Genomic DNA, 17721 nt, shown 5'->3' with positions numbered 1-17721 from the left:
TCATAATAAAGCTGCTTCGATTTCTGGATTACTTTTTTCAATAGTTTGCTGTATTTACTTTAGTGCATTACAATTCTAACATAAGAGCTGTTCCTAGATAGTAAATACAGTCTCCTTTTTGTCCCACATGATATCTTTATTCCTTGTTTAATCCACAAATGTAATACAAATGTACATAAGGAATATATGTACCAAAAAGATAAAAAATGAAAATTGTATATATAAATCCCACAAATTTTTAAAAATCCTGTTACTTTTTTTATCACATTCATATTTTAATGATCTGCTGAATATCAACTCAGAATAATTATCAAGACATTCACCGGAGCAGAAGAACAATAGAAAGGGACGATTAAAAGCTGAAAGACCAAATATGCAAAACATGGAATCAATAATACACTCCTGGAAATTGAAATAAGAACACTGTGAATTCATTGTCCCAGGAAGGGGAAACTTTATTGACACATTCCTGGGGTCAGATACATCACATGATCACACTGACAGAACCACAGGCACATAGACACAGGCAACAGAGCATGCACAATGTCGGCACTAGTACAGTGTATATCCACCTTTCGCAGCAATGCAGGCTGCTATTCTCCCATGGAGACGATCGTAGAGATGCTGGATGTAGTCCTGTGGAACGGCTTGCCATGCCATTTCCACCTGGCGCCTCAGTTGGACCAGCGTTCGTGCTGGACGTGCAGACCGCGTGAAACGACGCTTCATCCAGTCCCAAACATGTTCAATGGGGGACAGATCCGGAGATCTTGCTGGCCAGGGTAGTTGACTTACACCTTCTAGAGCACGTTGGGTGGCACGGGATACATGCGGACGTGCATTGTCCTGTTGGAACAGCAAGTTCCCTTGCCAGTCTAGGAATGGTAGAACGATGGGTTTGATGACGGTTTGGATGTACCGTGCACTATTCAGTGTCCCCTCGACGATCACCAGTGGTGTACGGCCAGTGTAGGAGATCGCTCCCCACACCATGATGCCGGGTGTTGGCCCTGTGTGCCTCGGTCGTATGCAGTCCTGATTGTGGCGCTCACCTGCACGGCGCCAAACACGCATACGACCATCATTGGCACCAAGGCAGAAGCGACTCTCATCGCTGAAGACGACACGTCTCCATTCGTCCCTCCATTCACGCCTGTCGCGACACCACTGGAGGCGGGCTGCACGATGTTGGGGCGTGAGCGGAAGACGGCCTAACGGTGTGCGGGACCGTAGCCCAGCTTCATGGAGACAGTTGCGAATGGTCCTCGCCGATACCCCAGGAGCAACAGTGTCCCTAATTTGCTGGGAAGTGGCGGTGCGGTCCCCTACGGCACTGCGTAGGATCCTACGGTCTTGGCGTGCATCCGTGCGTCGCTGCGGTCCGGTCCCAGGTCGACGGGCACGTGCACCTTCCGCCGACCACTGGCGACAACATCGATGTGTACTGTGGAGACCTCACGCCCCACGTGTTGAGCAATTCGGTGGTACGTCCACCCGGCCTCCCGCATGCCCACTATACGCCCTCGCTCAAAGTCCGTCAACTGCACATACGGTTCACGTCCACGCTGTCGTGGCATGCTACCAGTATTAAAGACTGCGATGGAGCTCCGTATGCCACGGCAAACTGGCTGACACTGACGGCGGCGGTGCACAAATGCTGCGCAGCTAGCGCCATTCGACGGCCAACACCGCGGTTCCTGGTGTGTCCGCTGTGCCGTGCGTGTGATCATTGCTTGTACAGCCCTCTCGCAGTGTCCGGAGCAAGTATGGTGGGTCTGACACACCGGTGTCAATGTGTTCTTTTTTCCATTTCCAGGAGTGTATATAATAGCTATGCAAATTGGAAAAGATGAGTTAGTTCCAGGATTTATAAAATATGAGGGTCAGCCCCTAATACATGGACTGCATGCACTAATAAATGAGGAAATGAACGCATGACAGAGGACTGGAATAATACGTCCTGTATACAAGCGGCAGTCTTACAGTTTTAATTTACATTTTGGGTTAAAAATCAAGCTAATGCCAAGAAACTTGGGGTGTTAATCTGCTGTATATTCACTCTTCAAAGCTGCACTTTGGTCCTTCAGGAAATGTTCAACCTCTAAAATCTCTTCCTTCTCATTCTGAAAATGTGTATCACACAATGGTTTTTTCAGCCAAGGTACAAAGGTAATGTCACAGGGTGCCAAGTCAGGAGAATACAGGAATCCAAAGAAGCAGAATATGTGACTGTGTTCTGTGCAGAATGAACTGGGGGATTTTGAAGCAAAAATAAGCCCTTGGACAGCTTTGTATAGCCAGCCTCCCATAACCTTGTCCAGTAGATTTTGGTGGCTGAAATGGCTTTTACCCTTATAAGAATAATCTGTTACCACCACTCAACTTCACCCAGCCCAATTAATGGGGTTTCCCTTTCTTGGTGGTGTTCCTTTTCATTGGGGCATATTGATATACCCAGCAGTTGTCCATGGTGATTAGATGGCAAAAGATGTCTTCTGGGTTGGCCTAACACAGCTGCGACTTCTCCACCGCTCCTTCACCTCAGCAGGTGTTTTGAATGAGTGTGAGAAGTAACAAAACCCTGTGGCTGGCAGCTTTCATCAGAGTCAAAATTTTGTGCAAGACGTTGGAAACTGATCCATGACTATTTTCACTTTATCCTTTAACACCTTGATTGTGATATGTTAGTTCCAAGCACCAGGGTCTCCACTTCTCTTGCGATTCCCAGTTCTTCACAGAGAGGTGGTCTGCCACTTAGTTGTTTGATCTACTGAAAGCATCTATGCTACTTGATCATTGTGTCATGTAATAGTCCATTGTTAATGTGCACACTTCCACCCACTCAGCTTGGATTGTTGCAGCATTGTTCCCCTTCAGGAAACAAATTACTCTATGGTATACCACTTTATCAATGTACTGTGCCATTATCCCATTATCTTATGGTTCCCCTAGCAACATGGCTATGGTACTGTGGTACAGGGATTTCAATGTGTGCCTTTTCTGGTTATATATACCTGCATATAATCAAAAAGTTAATTACAATTTTCCCTTTTTTTAGGTGATAGCAAAAACTTTGTGGCTTCCCCTAGTATAAGAAGGGACAAAAGTATTTGTGTGAGAAATAACATTATAGACTAGATCCTTCAAGATCTTGACAGAGGTGCTGGATGAAAGAATAACAGAAGTGTACTGAAAATTGTGGTGTCACCGCCAGACACCACACTTGCTAGGTGGTAGCCTTTAAATCGGCCGCGGTCCGTTAGTATACGTCGGACCCGCGTGTCGCCACTGTCAGTGATTGCAGACCGAGCGCCGCCACACGGCAGGTCTAGAGAGACTTCCTAGCACTCGCCCCAGTTGTACAGCCGACTTTGCTAGCGATGGTTCACTGACAAATTACGCTCTCATTTGCCAAGACGATAGTTAGCATAGCCTTCAGCTACATCATTTGCTACGACCTAGCAAGGCGCCATTATCATTTGCTATTTATCTGGTGATGCATGTACTGTCAGACCGATGTTCACCAATTACGGATTAAAGTTAAGTATTCCAGAAGCTACGTACTTTTTTTACTAGACTCAACTCTTTTAACTGTTCCAGACCTCACGCCAGCCTGCGTGAGCTTAAACGCGTGCCTTTCGGCTATCTCCTAGTGGCTTGGCTGTCTTGCCAAGCCACAACAAAAATACCTTCAGAGAAGTGGTTTTTGAGCAAACAGAGGAGCTTTGGAGACTAGCTATCTGTACTAGGCAGATAATGAAAAATGAATATGACATACATTTCCCCTTATTGTTTGTTGATTTTTAAACATACTTCTGATATTTAACAGATGAAAATTGGCATCTCTGACAAATTAATAAAGATTAGTTGAGTCCAAAAATCAAGGACACAAAGCTAAAAGTAAGTGTAAGTAGCTAAAAGACCAAGAGAGTCAACTTCGGAGCTGGATTGGAACAAGGTGATTATCTCTTTGAAATCCTGTTTAACTTAGCATTGCATAAGCCAGAAGAAAATTATATGACCTGAAGGCCTGCAACAGATGTTTGAAATGTGTCAACTATTTCCATTATATAGGTGTCCTTGTAACCAGTGATATTATCAGAGAAAGGATACAAGCAGGAAATGGAGCCAATCTTTCAAATTTACAGATGCATAAGAACTCCCTAATTGTAAGAACAACAAAGTTAAAACTGTACTATTATTTTGTACACACAGTTGTTGCCTGTGGTTAAGAAGTGTGGCTAAGAACATAAGTGGATTTAAACAACTTGAGAACATTTGAATGACAACACTACTGAGATGTGAGAAAGGCAGAGGGTGACAGTAAGATAAAATCATGGGATTCACAGAACGTATACAACAAAAACTTATAGCTAAATCTATTAATAGTCAAAGAAAACAGCTGTCAGTACATGTAGAGAGTACAGCTGATGACACGGTGCCCACAAAAGTAATGAAACGAAGATTGTATTCCACCACCAGACAGAGATCAAACAATGGAGAAGAGAACCAGCAAACAGAGATGTATGGGGAGCAGGTCATTGAGGAGGACCAGTCTCAACAAGGCTGTAGTGCCAAAAAACATCACTAGATCATATTTATGAAATACACTCCTGGAAATGGAAAAAAGAACACATTGACACCAGTGTGTCAGACCCACCATACTTGCTCTGGACACTGCGAGAGGGCTGTACAAGCAATGATCACACGCACGGCACAGCGGACACACCAGGAACCGCGGTGTTGGCCGTCGAATGGCGCTAGCTGCGCAGCATTTGTGCACCGCCGCCGTCAGTGTCAGCCAGTTTGCCGTGGCATACGGAGCTCCATCGCAGTCTTTAACACTGGTAGCATGCCGCGACAGCGTGGACGTGAACCGTATGTGCAGTTGACGGACTTTGAGCGAGGGCGTATAGTGGGCATGCGGGAGGCCGGGTGGACGTACCGCCGAATTGCTCAACACGTGGGGCGTGAGGTCTCCACAGTACATTGATGTTGTCGCCAGTGGTCGGCGGAAGTGCACGTGCCCGTCAACCTGGGACCGGACCGCAGCGACGCACAGATGCACGCCAAGACCGTAGGATCCTACGCAGTGCCGTAGGGGACCGCACCGCCACTTCCCAGCAAATTAGGGACACTGTTGCTCCTGGGGTATCGGCGAGGACCATTCGCAACCGTCTCCATGAAGCTGGGCTACGGTCCCGCACACCGTTAGGCCGTCTTCCGCTCACGCCCCAACATCGTGCAGCACGCCTCCAGTGGTGTCGCGACAGGCGTGAATGGAGGGACGAATGGAGACGTGTCGTCTTCAGCGATGAGAGTCGCTTCTGCCTTGGTGCCAATGATGGTCGTATGCGTGTTTGGCGCCGTGCAGGTGAGCGCCACAATCAGGACTGCATACGACCGAGGCACACAGGGCCAACACCCGGCATCATGGTGTGGGGAGTGATCTCCTACACTGGCCGTACACCACTGGTGATCGTCGAGGGGACACTGAATAGTGCACGGTACATCCAAACCGTCATCGAACCCATCGTTCTACCATTCCTAGACCGGCAAGGGAACTTGCTGTTCCAACAGGACAATGCACGTCCGCATGTATCCCGTGCCACCCAACGTGCTCTAGAAGGTGTAAGTCAACTACCCTGGCCAGCAAGATCTCCAGATCTGGCCCCATTGAGCATGTTTGGGACTGGATGAAGCGTCGTCTCACGCGGTCTGCACGTCCAGCACGAACGCTGGTCCAACTGAGGTGCCAGGTGGAAATGGCATGGCAAGCCGTTCCACAGGACTACATCCAGCATCTCTACGATCGTCTCCATGGGAGAATAGCAGCCTGCATTGCTGCAAAAGGTGGATATACACTGTACTAGTGCCGACATTGTGCATGCTCTGTTGCCTGTGTCTATGTGCCTGTGGTTCTGTCAGTGTGATCATGTGATGTATCTGACCCCAGGAATGTGTCAATAAAGTTTCCCCTTCCTGGGACAATGAATTCACGGTGTTCTTATTTCAATTTCCAGGAGTGTAGCTCACATCAGAGTGAAATTTGCTGTGGTATCTCCAGAGTCAGAGGACTTGCCCAAATTTCTGACACTGATCAACTACGTTTCTGTAGCAAAGAAAGTTAACAGTGTTCTTAGTGAAATCATGAGTCTGAGTTCAAAAATGAAATATATTTTTGTCTGTTGAGTGCAGTCTTATGATTTCTTATTCTCTAACAAAATCTTGGAAAGCACTGCTGTGGCTTAACTTGTTTGAATACATGATTGTTGAAAACAAGATTAAATAACATAAAAGGAATTCCCATAAATTATCGTCAGTTTGAAAATCCACGTTCAGGAACTGAAAAATATTAGGCAACATGACATAAATGAGTCATACTTGTGTTATTTTAGCTGCCATTTACATCTGACCTTTAAGTTCAGGTTCATGGGACATGGGTGCGACACATGGGCACCAAAGCTGGTTAGTTCATGCAGCGCACACTGTCAATGATGTGATGGAGTGGACTGGGAGGAGGTGACAGAACAGAGGCAGAGGTGTATCTTGGGGAGTGGGCATGAGTGCAGGTAGTTAGCTGAGATTGAGGTTGTGAGGATTAAGGGAATGAAGGATGTGTTCTGAGAATAACTCCTGTCTACATAGATCAGAAAAGCTGATACTAGGTGGAAGACATGGCTTATGAAGCATCCATTGAAATGAAGCACGATGTGCTCAGTAGCATGTTCCACCACTGGGTGGGCACCTCTGCTCTTGTCCACAGTTTGGTAATGTGTACAACTGGTTGGTGGTCATGCTCATATAAAATTCTGTGCAGAAATTGCAATAGAGGTGGTATATGACATGGCTACTTTGACAAGTGGCTGGGCATAGGATGGAGTAGGATAGGCCTGTGACAGAACTGCAGTAGGTTGTGCAGGTGGGTGATTTGGGCAGATCTTGCACCTGGCAATATGACCCATGTGGCGAGAATTTGGGGCTGTGACTGAAATAGGGATGAACCAGGATATTTTGTGTAGGTTGGGTGGGTAATGGAATAGCACCTTATGAAGGGTGGGAAGAATTGTGGGTAGGACGTCCACATTTCTGCACATGACTAGAGATTTTTGAAGTCTTGACAAAGGACATTGGACATTGTTTGGTTGCTACAGCCTAAGATAATATTGGATGCTGCTGAAAGGGGTATTCCTTTGCAGGTCTGGCTCAGAGGAGGGGGGGGGGGGGAGGGGGAGGCAAGAATTAGACATGAGACAATACGGTGCAAGTAATCTGTGTGCTGACACAAACAAGGTGAAGAAAAAATACCACATTTGACGGTTAGCTTGTGATTCCTCATCCAGATTCATAATAGAAGTTTATCTAGCAAAATCAGATCAGGTGCACATTGAAAACATAATGTATGAAAATGAGGAGCTGGAAACATCATCACATCGTGCATTGCATCAGAATGTGCAGAGGAATATGCATCATCCTGCACTAACATACCAGCCATCATAGCTCACTGAGTAGACTGCTGGGACATCAAACACATATCCACCATGGAGCTATGGTTCCAAACCTCAGAAGGCATCTTTTTTATTTTTTATATATCCATTCCCTGGTTCTTGTCATTTATAAGCAGGACACAATTTTATCACATGACAGTGCATGCATGTGTCTACTAACTGTTCTGTGTACAACCAAAATCTGTCCTGTCAAGTTCATTTAGGGCAGCTTCCCAACAGAGTACACAAATGATGAATAGGTTGATATGGTTTTGGTGCTGGGTGCATCCAATAACCAAGCTGCTGTTGCTACTTGTGCGTATGCTTCATGGTATCCTCAAAGACGCCATCCCAATAAGAATGTTTTTTGTCACATGGAACCAGTAATCTTCATCCACAAGTAATGACAAAGGTCGTCCAACGACGACAGACAGAGCACACAATTCTTGAAACCATTCACTGATCATCTCAGCGAAGTGGCCATGATGTTGCAAGATAGTTCCAGATATCACAAAGACTGGTTGTTGAAGTGTTGCACATGAAGAACTGTATCTGTATCATTACATGTTACCCCAACACCAGCAGCCAGAATACCGCATTTGACAAGTACTGTTTTGTGAATGGTTTTGCAAGTGGAAGATAATGAACTTTTTATAAGTAATGTGGAGTGATAATGGAGATATTTTCAACCTCCGCTACTGCCATTATGGGTCAGAACACAACCTATGTCATCCACGAACATGGCTTTCCACACACTTTGGCACAAACCTGTGGGTTGGAATCGTGGAAGGAGACCTTCTGAGCCCGTACCTACTGCTGGAAAAACTAAATGCATCCCTGTATCTTACATTTCCTTGCAACACTTTGCCAGATGCATTAGATAACATTCCTCTCAGGGGCAGTGGCAATCCCCCCTGCCCCCCCCCCCCCCATGGAGTATCATATTACACTGGATAAAATGACTTCAGAAATCAGCAAATAATTACTCCAACAGATTCAATCTTATATATATATATATATATATATATATATATATATATATATATATATATATATATATATATATATATATATATATATATTCTTTAGCAATATAGGTTGCAATGTATTTCAAACACATTTTAACAAAACAATATGAGTGGCAAATAGCTTACTATCTAAACTAATAAATATCATTTAACTTAAAATGGGCATATTATTATTTATTAATACACATTTTTTACCCTGAACTCCAAAACAGTTACCAAAAACTACTTTAAGCAAAACCAAATTTTACCAATTTGTCAGTGGAGGACCCCAACTCTCCTTTTTTTATGTGATATTCCATTCTCCCCAATCTGCCCCCCTCCCCCCCATTAGCCCTCCCCGTGACCAACTTCTAGAACTGCCCCTGATTCCTCTTGGTTTCGACGACAGCTATGGTTTCAGCATAAATGTGCAAAACTATTTCCAGGGAAATTAACTGGTCATGGAGATCCAGTGTTCTGGCCTCCACATTCCGCGGACCTTGATCCACTAGATTTTTATTTGTGGACACAATTAAAGTAAGAAGTTTATAGTACTCTACCCATGGATGTACACATCCTAATAGCTCACATGCAAGCCACTTCAGCAATGATGGATGCAGATGTGTTGGGTAGGGTCCACCAAAGTATGATCCAGGAAGTGACAAAGTGTTTGCAAATGCAAGGTGGCTTCTTTGAACATCTTCTCTAAAGTGAATGTTGCTCATACATGTATTCACTGGCTCTGTAAAGATAAGCATGGGCGTCAAATATACAGAATGAAATTATTGCACATAGCATAATCTACCTCATTGGATACAGATGATGTTCATGTATCCATTATTATTTTCTATTGGCTTTATTTGTGTCACGGATGAAACAGATTTGTCATTTACATCTGTAAGAAGTTCATGTTATGTCTTAATGCTTAAAAAAGGATAACTGTCACAGAAATAAATACACTAGATACCACATTGTCGAGGTGTAAACTGGATACAATTCGATGCTTTAATTCAAAAAATGTTTTGTGTGAACACAACCTGAACATTGGCGAGTCTACATATCATTCCCTACATTATTGCCTCATTTCACAGAGCTAATGGGACAGTTCTGGCGCAGTGCAGAGTACATGCTACCTCTTCTTGGTCATGCTGCATGCAGGTTACAGCATTGCCAGAGCTTCATTTTTCAAATTACATTTTTGTTAAACCTACTGGAGGACTAGGTTTTGCTAGATACACTTTTGTATTTAATATGGTTGAGGAATTACATGCCAACCATCAAATGTGGCATTTTTCCTTCACCCTGTGTACAGGGTGGTGCTTGAAATAATCCAACATTTGTTTTGGCATTAACTTTTTAGGTTGTCAGTTGTTATTATTGTGTGTTATGTTGGCAGAAATGAGAGTAGCTCATGGAGATTAGTTTCTTTTATTTCTGAGAGCACTGTTTGTCTATCATTCCAAGGTGGCTGACAAAGGAAGACTATTCAACAGCATGTTAAAACTGTGTTATGTTTTGATCACGCGAAAAGCATGGTGCTTTAACAAAGATGGTTTCACGTACATTTTAAAAATTTATAGTCACCCTCATTTAAATATTTAATAGTGATGGTTTAGTGCTTGAGGAGAAGCATTCTTCACAGAATGTCAAAGCAGTGTTGAGCAGCATTACTGAGAAGACCAGGCAAACCAACAAGAAAAACAGCACCATAGCTCAGTATTTCTACACGATCTGTACAGCGAATTTTAAAAACGGGTCTGCATTTGTTTCCATACAAAATAAATGTTGCTTAAATTAATGATGGACAACAAACGTTGAAGAATGACATTTGCTTAATGGGCCATGAATCAAGACATATTGCTAAACGATGTTTAGTGCTCAGAAGAGGCACATTTTCACCTTGATGGGATTATTAATAAACAAAATATGTACTTTAAGGCTTAGGCTTCCAAGAATCCAAATGTGCTTCATGAAAAGATGCATCACAGGCCAAGAATTAATGTATGGGTTGCTATCTCAAATCATCATTCTTTTTTTAACACACAGTGAATGTTATCTAAACACGCTGCATAATAATTTTGTTCCTCAGCTGCTTGCAAAAAGGTTTCAATTAGAAAGCGAGAATTATAAAGATTGACAGGACTAACAAAATTCTGACATTTCCTATCCACATTGCACAATTTAATACTGTTCTCTATGAGTTTCATACATGCAACAAGGCTGTCACTGCAACACCTGTGACCAGGTAGCACTCTCAATAGTGGAAAGAGGAACTCAGATGCCCAGTGGGTTACTACTCACTGTAATCTGCAGGATTCATGAAAGATGGAGGAAAGTCACACACAGCTAATATTGTCCTAGATTTCCTGCATGAAAGTCTTAAGGTAAATGTCATTTCAGATAGATTTCATTTCGCAAGCAGACAAAACTGGCCCTCAAATGGTCTTGATTTGAATCCATGTGATTTTTTTCTTTGGGGATTTCTAAAGAAAAAGATTTTCCCTAAACATCCTCATAAAGTGATGGAACTGCAATTTAGGTGTGCAACAAGATAACCGAGGATTATGTGTTGGCGACTAATTCAAAATATAGGAGATCGTGTTGAAGAAATCGGTGGACATGCTGGTGGTCATACTGAACATATTACAAGCAGAACATGATACTCAGGTATATTCTTAACACACTGTATTTTACGTTCAGGTGTTTCAACTGAAATAAATATTTCTGTATGGAAACAAATGTTGGATCATTTCATGTGCAACCATGCAGATAGATATGCTGGCTGGATACATGATAATCCTGAGCTTTGGGTGTAGTCCAGTGCACATGTAACAGTTAAAAGCTATTTAGTATAGACTGGAGATAAATATTACTCTGCTTTCATCTGTAAAAATATGTGAGCACTGTAGGACTTAAGTGCATCAGACATGAAGTAATGCAATTACATTTTTTGTTACTCGTTGATGATTTGTGAGTGCAGCCATTCATTGTTTACTTCCACACATGATATTTCATCTGTGAAGCTGTCATACATCTTCAGAGAAGACTGACATTGATTACCCACATTTACAATTTATTGCACATGATATGCATTTTGTGCTTGCGTCATGATCATAATTCCTAGTCACTATGGTATGACTTATATTGGCCAGACCACACACACACAGTAGAAGTACATTGTGAAGATCATCAATGCTGAACTTGCCTTTTGCAACTCATGAAGTCTAAGATTGCTGAACATTGTATAGCCATCAGAACATAATACAATAAAACAACAATTTTGTCTACTGTGAACTCATTTCAGGACTCCATTGTTAAAGAGCCTATGGTGATATACATGGCAGACAGCTTTATTAATCAGGACAGCATCTATCAATTGGGTAATACATGGAGTTCCATTATATCCGCAATTTCCTCTCAGCAAGGATGATAGAGAGCCCAGCAAGTAGTGACCCACTGGGCGTTTGAGTTCCTTATTTTCATCATCGAAGGTGCTACCTGATGGTAGTGATTCATGTTGCAATGATGATCTTGATGCATGCCTGAAACTCATATGGAACACTATTAAATTGTGCACTGTGGTTAGCCGATGTCAGTTAATCTACTGAATTTCAAAAAATCATCACCATAACCATTACAAATAATGAAAAGATACATGGTGATGTGAGATGATAAGATAATACATTAAATGTTTTTTTTTAACTGAATAGTGTTTCTGTCATCACTTGAGAAAGACTCAGTTATTTGGAATGTACTGAAAATGGACAGCATGTATACTTGTATACTAGTAAGTGGTGCAATAGAAATAATCACTGCATTTTGAAAACCATCAAAATCAAACTACACAAGAAATATTAAAATTTCTTTTATCAATAGAATACATGTATAAAGCTGTATTTCTTTTTAAAGTCACTTCTAAATAGAAAATATTTTAGGTGATAGTTGTTAGTGTTGACACACTGTCACAGTTCTTGTGCTGATTAGCAGCAAGGGTCTTTTTTTTATCTGTGTGATGGTACCATGAAAACACAATGTTCACAGGGTAATAGGTAACACCTGTGAAATGTATGAACATTTATTACATTCCCTGTGCATGACTGTCCTGACCACTGTACCCAAATTTGATAATTTGGATCCTTGCCTTTTCAAGAGACAAAGTGTGACAGATTAATATTGCATTTCAGCCTGTTATCCAGTACAAATTGGTGGTATTTTACAACTGCACAAATGAGCTACATTACTGTAGAGTTTTCCAGTAATCATACTTGTTGCTTTCACATCTTGTCTGTCCTGACTTTCAATAACTATCTGTGTCCTGAAATAGGCCACATTGCATTGATATTTACATGTATTCTTCCACTAATTCATATTGTCACTTTCTTCTTTGTTGCAGTTATGACTACTTTGTGGGTTGTAATAGTACTGTTTATTTGATTCTGTATGCATCAGTTCTGGTTTGTGTGAAAGTAACACATTGCAGTTATAAGATGAATTTTTGTATTCCCTAAGTCCTTTAGACAGACATATTCTGTTGAATTTCCTTGTGCTATGCAATCATGAAAATGTGAAATCTTTGTCGTATGTTTCAAATGGTAGTATAATGTGAATGTAGCTCATGGAGGAAGAATGGATTTATTAGATAATATCTTCATTAAGGGGACAAACAAAATCTTTTAGAAAATTAACTTTTCCTTCCTTATCAGATTTGAGAGTGAACTTAAAATAAGATTGGAATGTTTGTTTACTCTGTGTTGGATTCAACATAATATACCTACCTTATTGTCATTCATGCAGGTGCCCTGTTTATGAAATTGTTACCAAGTTCAAAAACATTTAAATTGTATGACAGTGCCCATATGAAAATTATGTATATTCTGAAGCAAATAGTTGTAGATGGAAGAATTTTTCACTGTCACATTTAGGAGACTGGGGTTGCAGCCATTTCTGTGGAAACATCTAGATGTTTCTATTGGGTTTTACATTGGAAATATTTTGCAGTTTAGAATCTGGTTTCTTAATCTCTGCATTAACATCACATTAGCTATGAGAAACCTTCTGGTGCCTCTAGGTCACTTTCACATATCAAAATTATCTCATGTTTCTTAAATTAAGTGTTATCAATAATTAAATTATGCTTTGTGCAAAATTCTACCAGGTGGCTCCCCCTGTCATTCCTTTTTCCCAGTCCATGTTCTCATACTATTCTTCACCTTTTCATGCTATTGGATTCCAATACCTCATCAAAATTAAATATTGTCTCCCTTAACTATCTGAAACATTTCTTTTGTTTCATTTGCAGATTCTTTTAAATATGTTCATAATAAGTGGAGAGAAATCTTCAGACATAAAAATAATTTCAGGTGTATGCCAAGGAAATTCTGCAGTTATGTACAGAGATATTGCAACACTAGAAAATTGTCACAAAATGGGGGGTGGCCTGCAGAGGATCAGTGCTTGGTGCACAAACTGACAATTGACCCTGAATATAAATAAATGTAACACATTGCGGGTAAAAGAAAGGAACACCCATTATTGTTTTATTACTCAACTTCAGAATGACCATTAGGTGCAGTCATACCTATTAAATATCTGGGATTATGCGTACAGAACAATTTAAAGTGAAATGAACATATAAAATCTATTGCAGGTAAAGAAGATTCCAGACTGAAATTTATGGTAAGTATTGTCAGGAGGTGTAGTTCATCCATAAAGGAAGTAACTTACAATACCCTCATTCGATCAATACCTGAATATTGCTCATCAGTCTGGGATTTGTACCAAATAGGATTGGTCTAGGGACAGTCCGCCTTCAGCGTTGTAGTGGCTCAGACATGCCTAGCACACCCGTCACACCCCATCAAGTGTCAGCTTTGTTTACATCCGTGAGGCTTCACACAGCAGTGCACTGATTACTACAGATCATGAGGGCTCTTTCTTACCGGAAGTTCAAGTTTGATGGCCGGCCGCGGTGGCCGTGCGGTTCTGGCGCTGCAGTCCGGAACCGCGGGACTGCTACGGTCGCAGGTTCGAATCCTGCCTCGGGCATGGGTGTGTGTGATGTCCTTAGGTTAGTTAGGTTTAAGTAGTTCTAAGTTCTAGGGGACTTATGACCTAAGATGTTGAGTCCCATAGTGCTCAGAGCCATTTGAACCATTTGAACCATTTCAAGTTTGATGCACAATACACAAGACCAAAAGCATACAAAATCAAATGTTTCATTCACAAAGAGGTGAAACTAGATCTTCACGAGCTGATAGGAATTCACCTATCAATAGTGGCCAGCATCATATACATAAAACTCATAGACAAGGCAGTGTGCAACAGACTCATTCTTCGATCCAATGACAGTTACCATTTTTGCTATGCCAACGGGAACATGGGTGTCATTTCTGTTGATCATGCAGGTCTCGGAGTGAGAACAGTACGCATATTCAAACTTCTGTTTGAAGTTCATGTGGAAATAGTTATAGGAGCACTTCGCCTTATGGCACAGTCCTTAATTATCCTAAGGAGAAATGGACCAGCTTTGAGATGTATCCTGTACTCAACAAAGTGTGCCAAATAAGAATTGAATTCCAGAAGCACATACCATCTTATGTGACAATAGGTGGCTGTCGAGCCATTGTTATTACAATGGTCAACCGAAAACCATCACCAATATGGTGATGTGCATGGCAGGACATTGCCTGTAGACTCTGCAAGTATTGCCCCCTGATCCCACATGACACCATAAATGACTTTGTCACACTATCAGCCAGATACCCCAAATGCTTCAAATGGCTCTAAGCACTATGGGACTTAACATCTGAGGTCATCAGTCCCCTAGACTTAGAACTACTTAAACCTAACTAACCTAAGGACATCACACACATCCATGCCCGAGGCAGGATTCAAACCTGCGACCATAGAAGCAGCATGGTTCCGGACTGAAGCGCCTAGAACTGCTCGACCACAATGGCCGGCCAGATGCCCCACAACAGCTGAGGAGCAACAGTCCTACGACACTAAAGTTGAACCCATCTTCAGATATGGAAGCAGATCCACAAGAGGATCACACTCAACATCATCCCTCAGCAGACGTGGAGGCCCACCACCGCCACTAAAACAGCGGTCGAATAAGCAAAAGAAGAGGTGGCTGTCCACAGAAGACAAGCACCACAACTGAGGGGATGAACAAGACAGTGGGAATGATCAAGATTCATTTCCACCGACTGGCCAAGGCGGCGTCACACCTACAGCGTCTGTGCTACAGACCACGGAGAAGCCGCCACAACAAAGATATGTGATGGACACAGTTATGCAACAGGATGATGTGCCACCTGCAGATGAATGCCCATCAACAGTGAGAGTTTTCACCAACACATTAGGAGATTGGGCAAAAGAAATGGAACAAACTGCTGAGATGCAGGAGGTCAACATTCAGCTATTGGCTCCTTCCGACGAGCCGGGAAGGAACCTTGTTCATGGTGGCCATTGAGGCCATGTAGTGTGGACCCAGTCCAGGAAGAATGCTCCATAGACAGCTGATGCATGGGCGCATGACTTCCCAGCAGTGCACAAGCAATAAGATGTCACACATCTACCGTATTGGTACAGTTAACTTCAATGGTATTTGCACCCCAGTAAAGATCCAAATGCTACAAGATACACTGCAGGCAGTAGACGTTGACATAGTTTTCCTGCAGGAGGTATGAAACAATGACCCAATTGAGTTTTATGGTTATGATGTCTATCATTTTATAGGTTACAACGGTAGTGGTGGGGCGAAGGAATAGTGGCGGAAGATGTGGAATACTTACCTCCGACCCATGGTGTTGCCCTTACTGTAGGGTTATGTCTACTTGGTGAATGTATAAGGGACATGAACACACAACCTTTTACACAGAGGAAGTGTCACCACTATTTTGAGGATGTCAGGAGAAATATATTGTTGGCAGCGACTTCAACTGCGTTCTGCGGTCCAAGGACCAACGATCACACTTCGTCCCCTGCCCAGCATTACAGACACTGGTCTGGGATTTTGCACTGCATGACACCTGGTAATGATGCACAGTGACAGCCATGGATATATGTACTTCACAAGCCACTCAGCCAGTCAACTAGACAGAGTGCATGTGTCAGGTAAGGTGACAATTGACACCGAGGCATGGCCTACAGTCTTTACAGACCATTATGCTTACATCTGCACCATTGTTCCACCACAACAAAAGACATGGCACAGTAGGAGCCCATGGAAGCTCAATGAGATTGGTTTATGGGAGGTTGAAGACACATGACGTCAATGTCGACGGCATCAACATTAGTATGATTCAACACTTAAACGGTGGCTTTTATTTTGTCAGACTGGCTTTACATAGAACATTCACATGATATGGCCAAGATAAGTCACAATTGGAATGGGCAACTTCCAAATTTTATTTCAGAGCCCCACATGAGTTGGCACTATGACCACTATATCCCAAACATCAGCAGGCTGTCCAGTGTATCAAAGCACAACTGCTGTGTCTTACAGCAGTGAAGATGGAAGGAGTCAAAGTACAATGGATTACACAACAAACAGCCATCATTACACTATGTAGTGAGAGAAAGAATGCAGCGGTGACGTGTACTTATATGGGATGCTGAAATGTCCGATGGATTATGGGTCACGTTACAGAAGGATATTGCAAGTGTTTTGCTCACCACTATCACAGTTTCTATGTGGAGGACCAGCTGGACAGAGCACGGACTGGCAGATGTGCTTCGCAAAATGGCAGCAGATGAGCATCCCAGTGAAGTAGAAGGCCTTATGGCTGAAATCACCATTGATGATCTGGATGCTGCCCTAAAGTGTGGTGCGTTAATCAAATCCCCTGGATCAGATGGGCTCCCTCTTGAGTTCTACCACACCTTTGCTCCTCTGATGGGACAGATGTGGGTACAGATGTACAATGAACTCTTAACATCTACGTTTCATGTCTCTGCCGAGTTCACAGAGGGCATCATGATACCCATTCCAAAACTAAGTGGTGGACATAGATCACAAGACTATCGCCTTTGACATTTTTGAGCAGAGACTACAAAGTCTTTGCACATATCCTTCGTGCTTGCCTTCAAGCAGCAATAAAAGACAAAATACATTTAGATCAAATGTGTCTAGGTGGGAAGAGTAATTTACACATAGCGCTAAAGATGTACAGGTATGTCACAGCAATGATGTCGGCATGTAGCTTATGAGAAGCACTTGT

The sequence above is a fragment of the Schistocerca nitens genome, chromosome 5 (assembly GCF_023898315.1).
Source record: "Schistocerca nitens isolate TAMUIC-IGC-003100 chromosome 5, iqSchNite1.1, whole genome shotgun sequence".
Classification (NCBI taxonomy): domain Eukaryota; kingdom Metazoa; phylum Arthropoda; class Insecta; order Orthoptera; family Acrididae; genus Schistocerca; species Schistocerca nitens.
The sequence above is the reverse complement of the archived record's forward strand: the minus strand, read 5'-3'. Positions refer to the sequence as shown.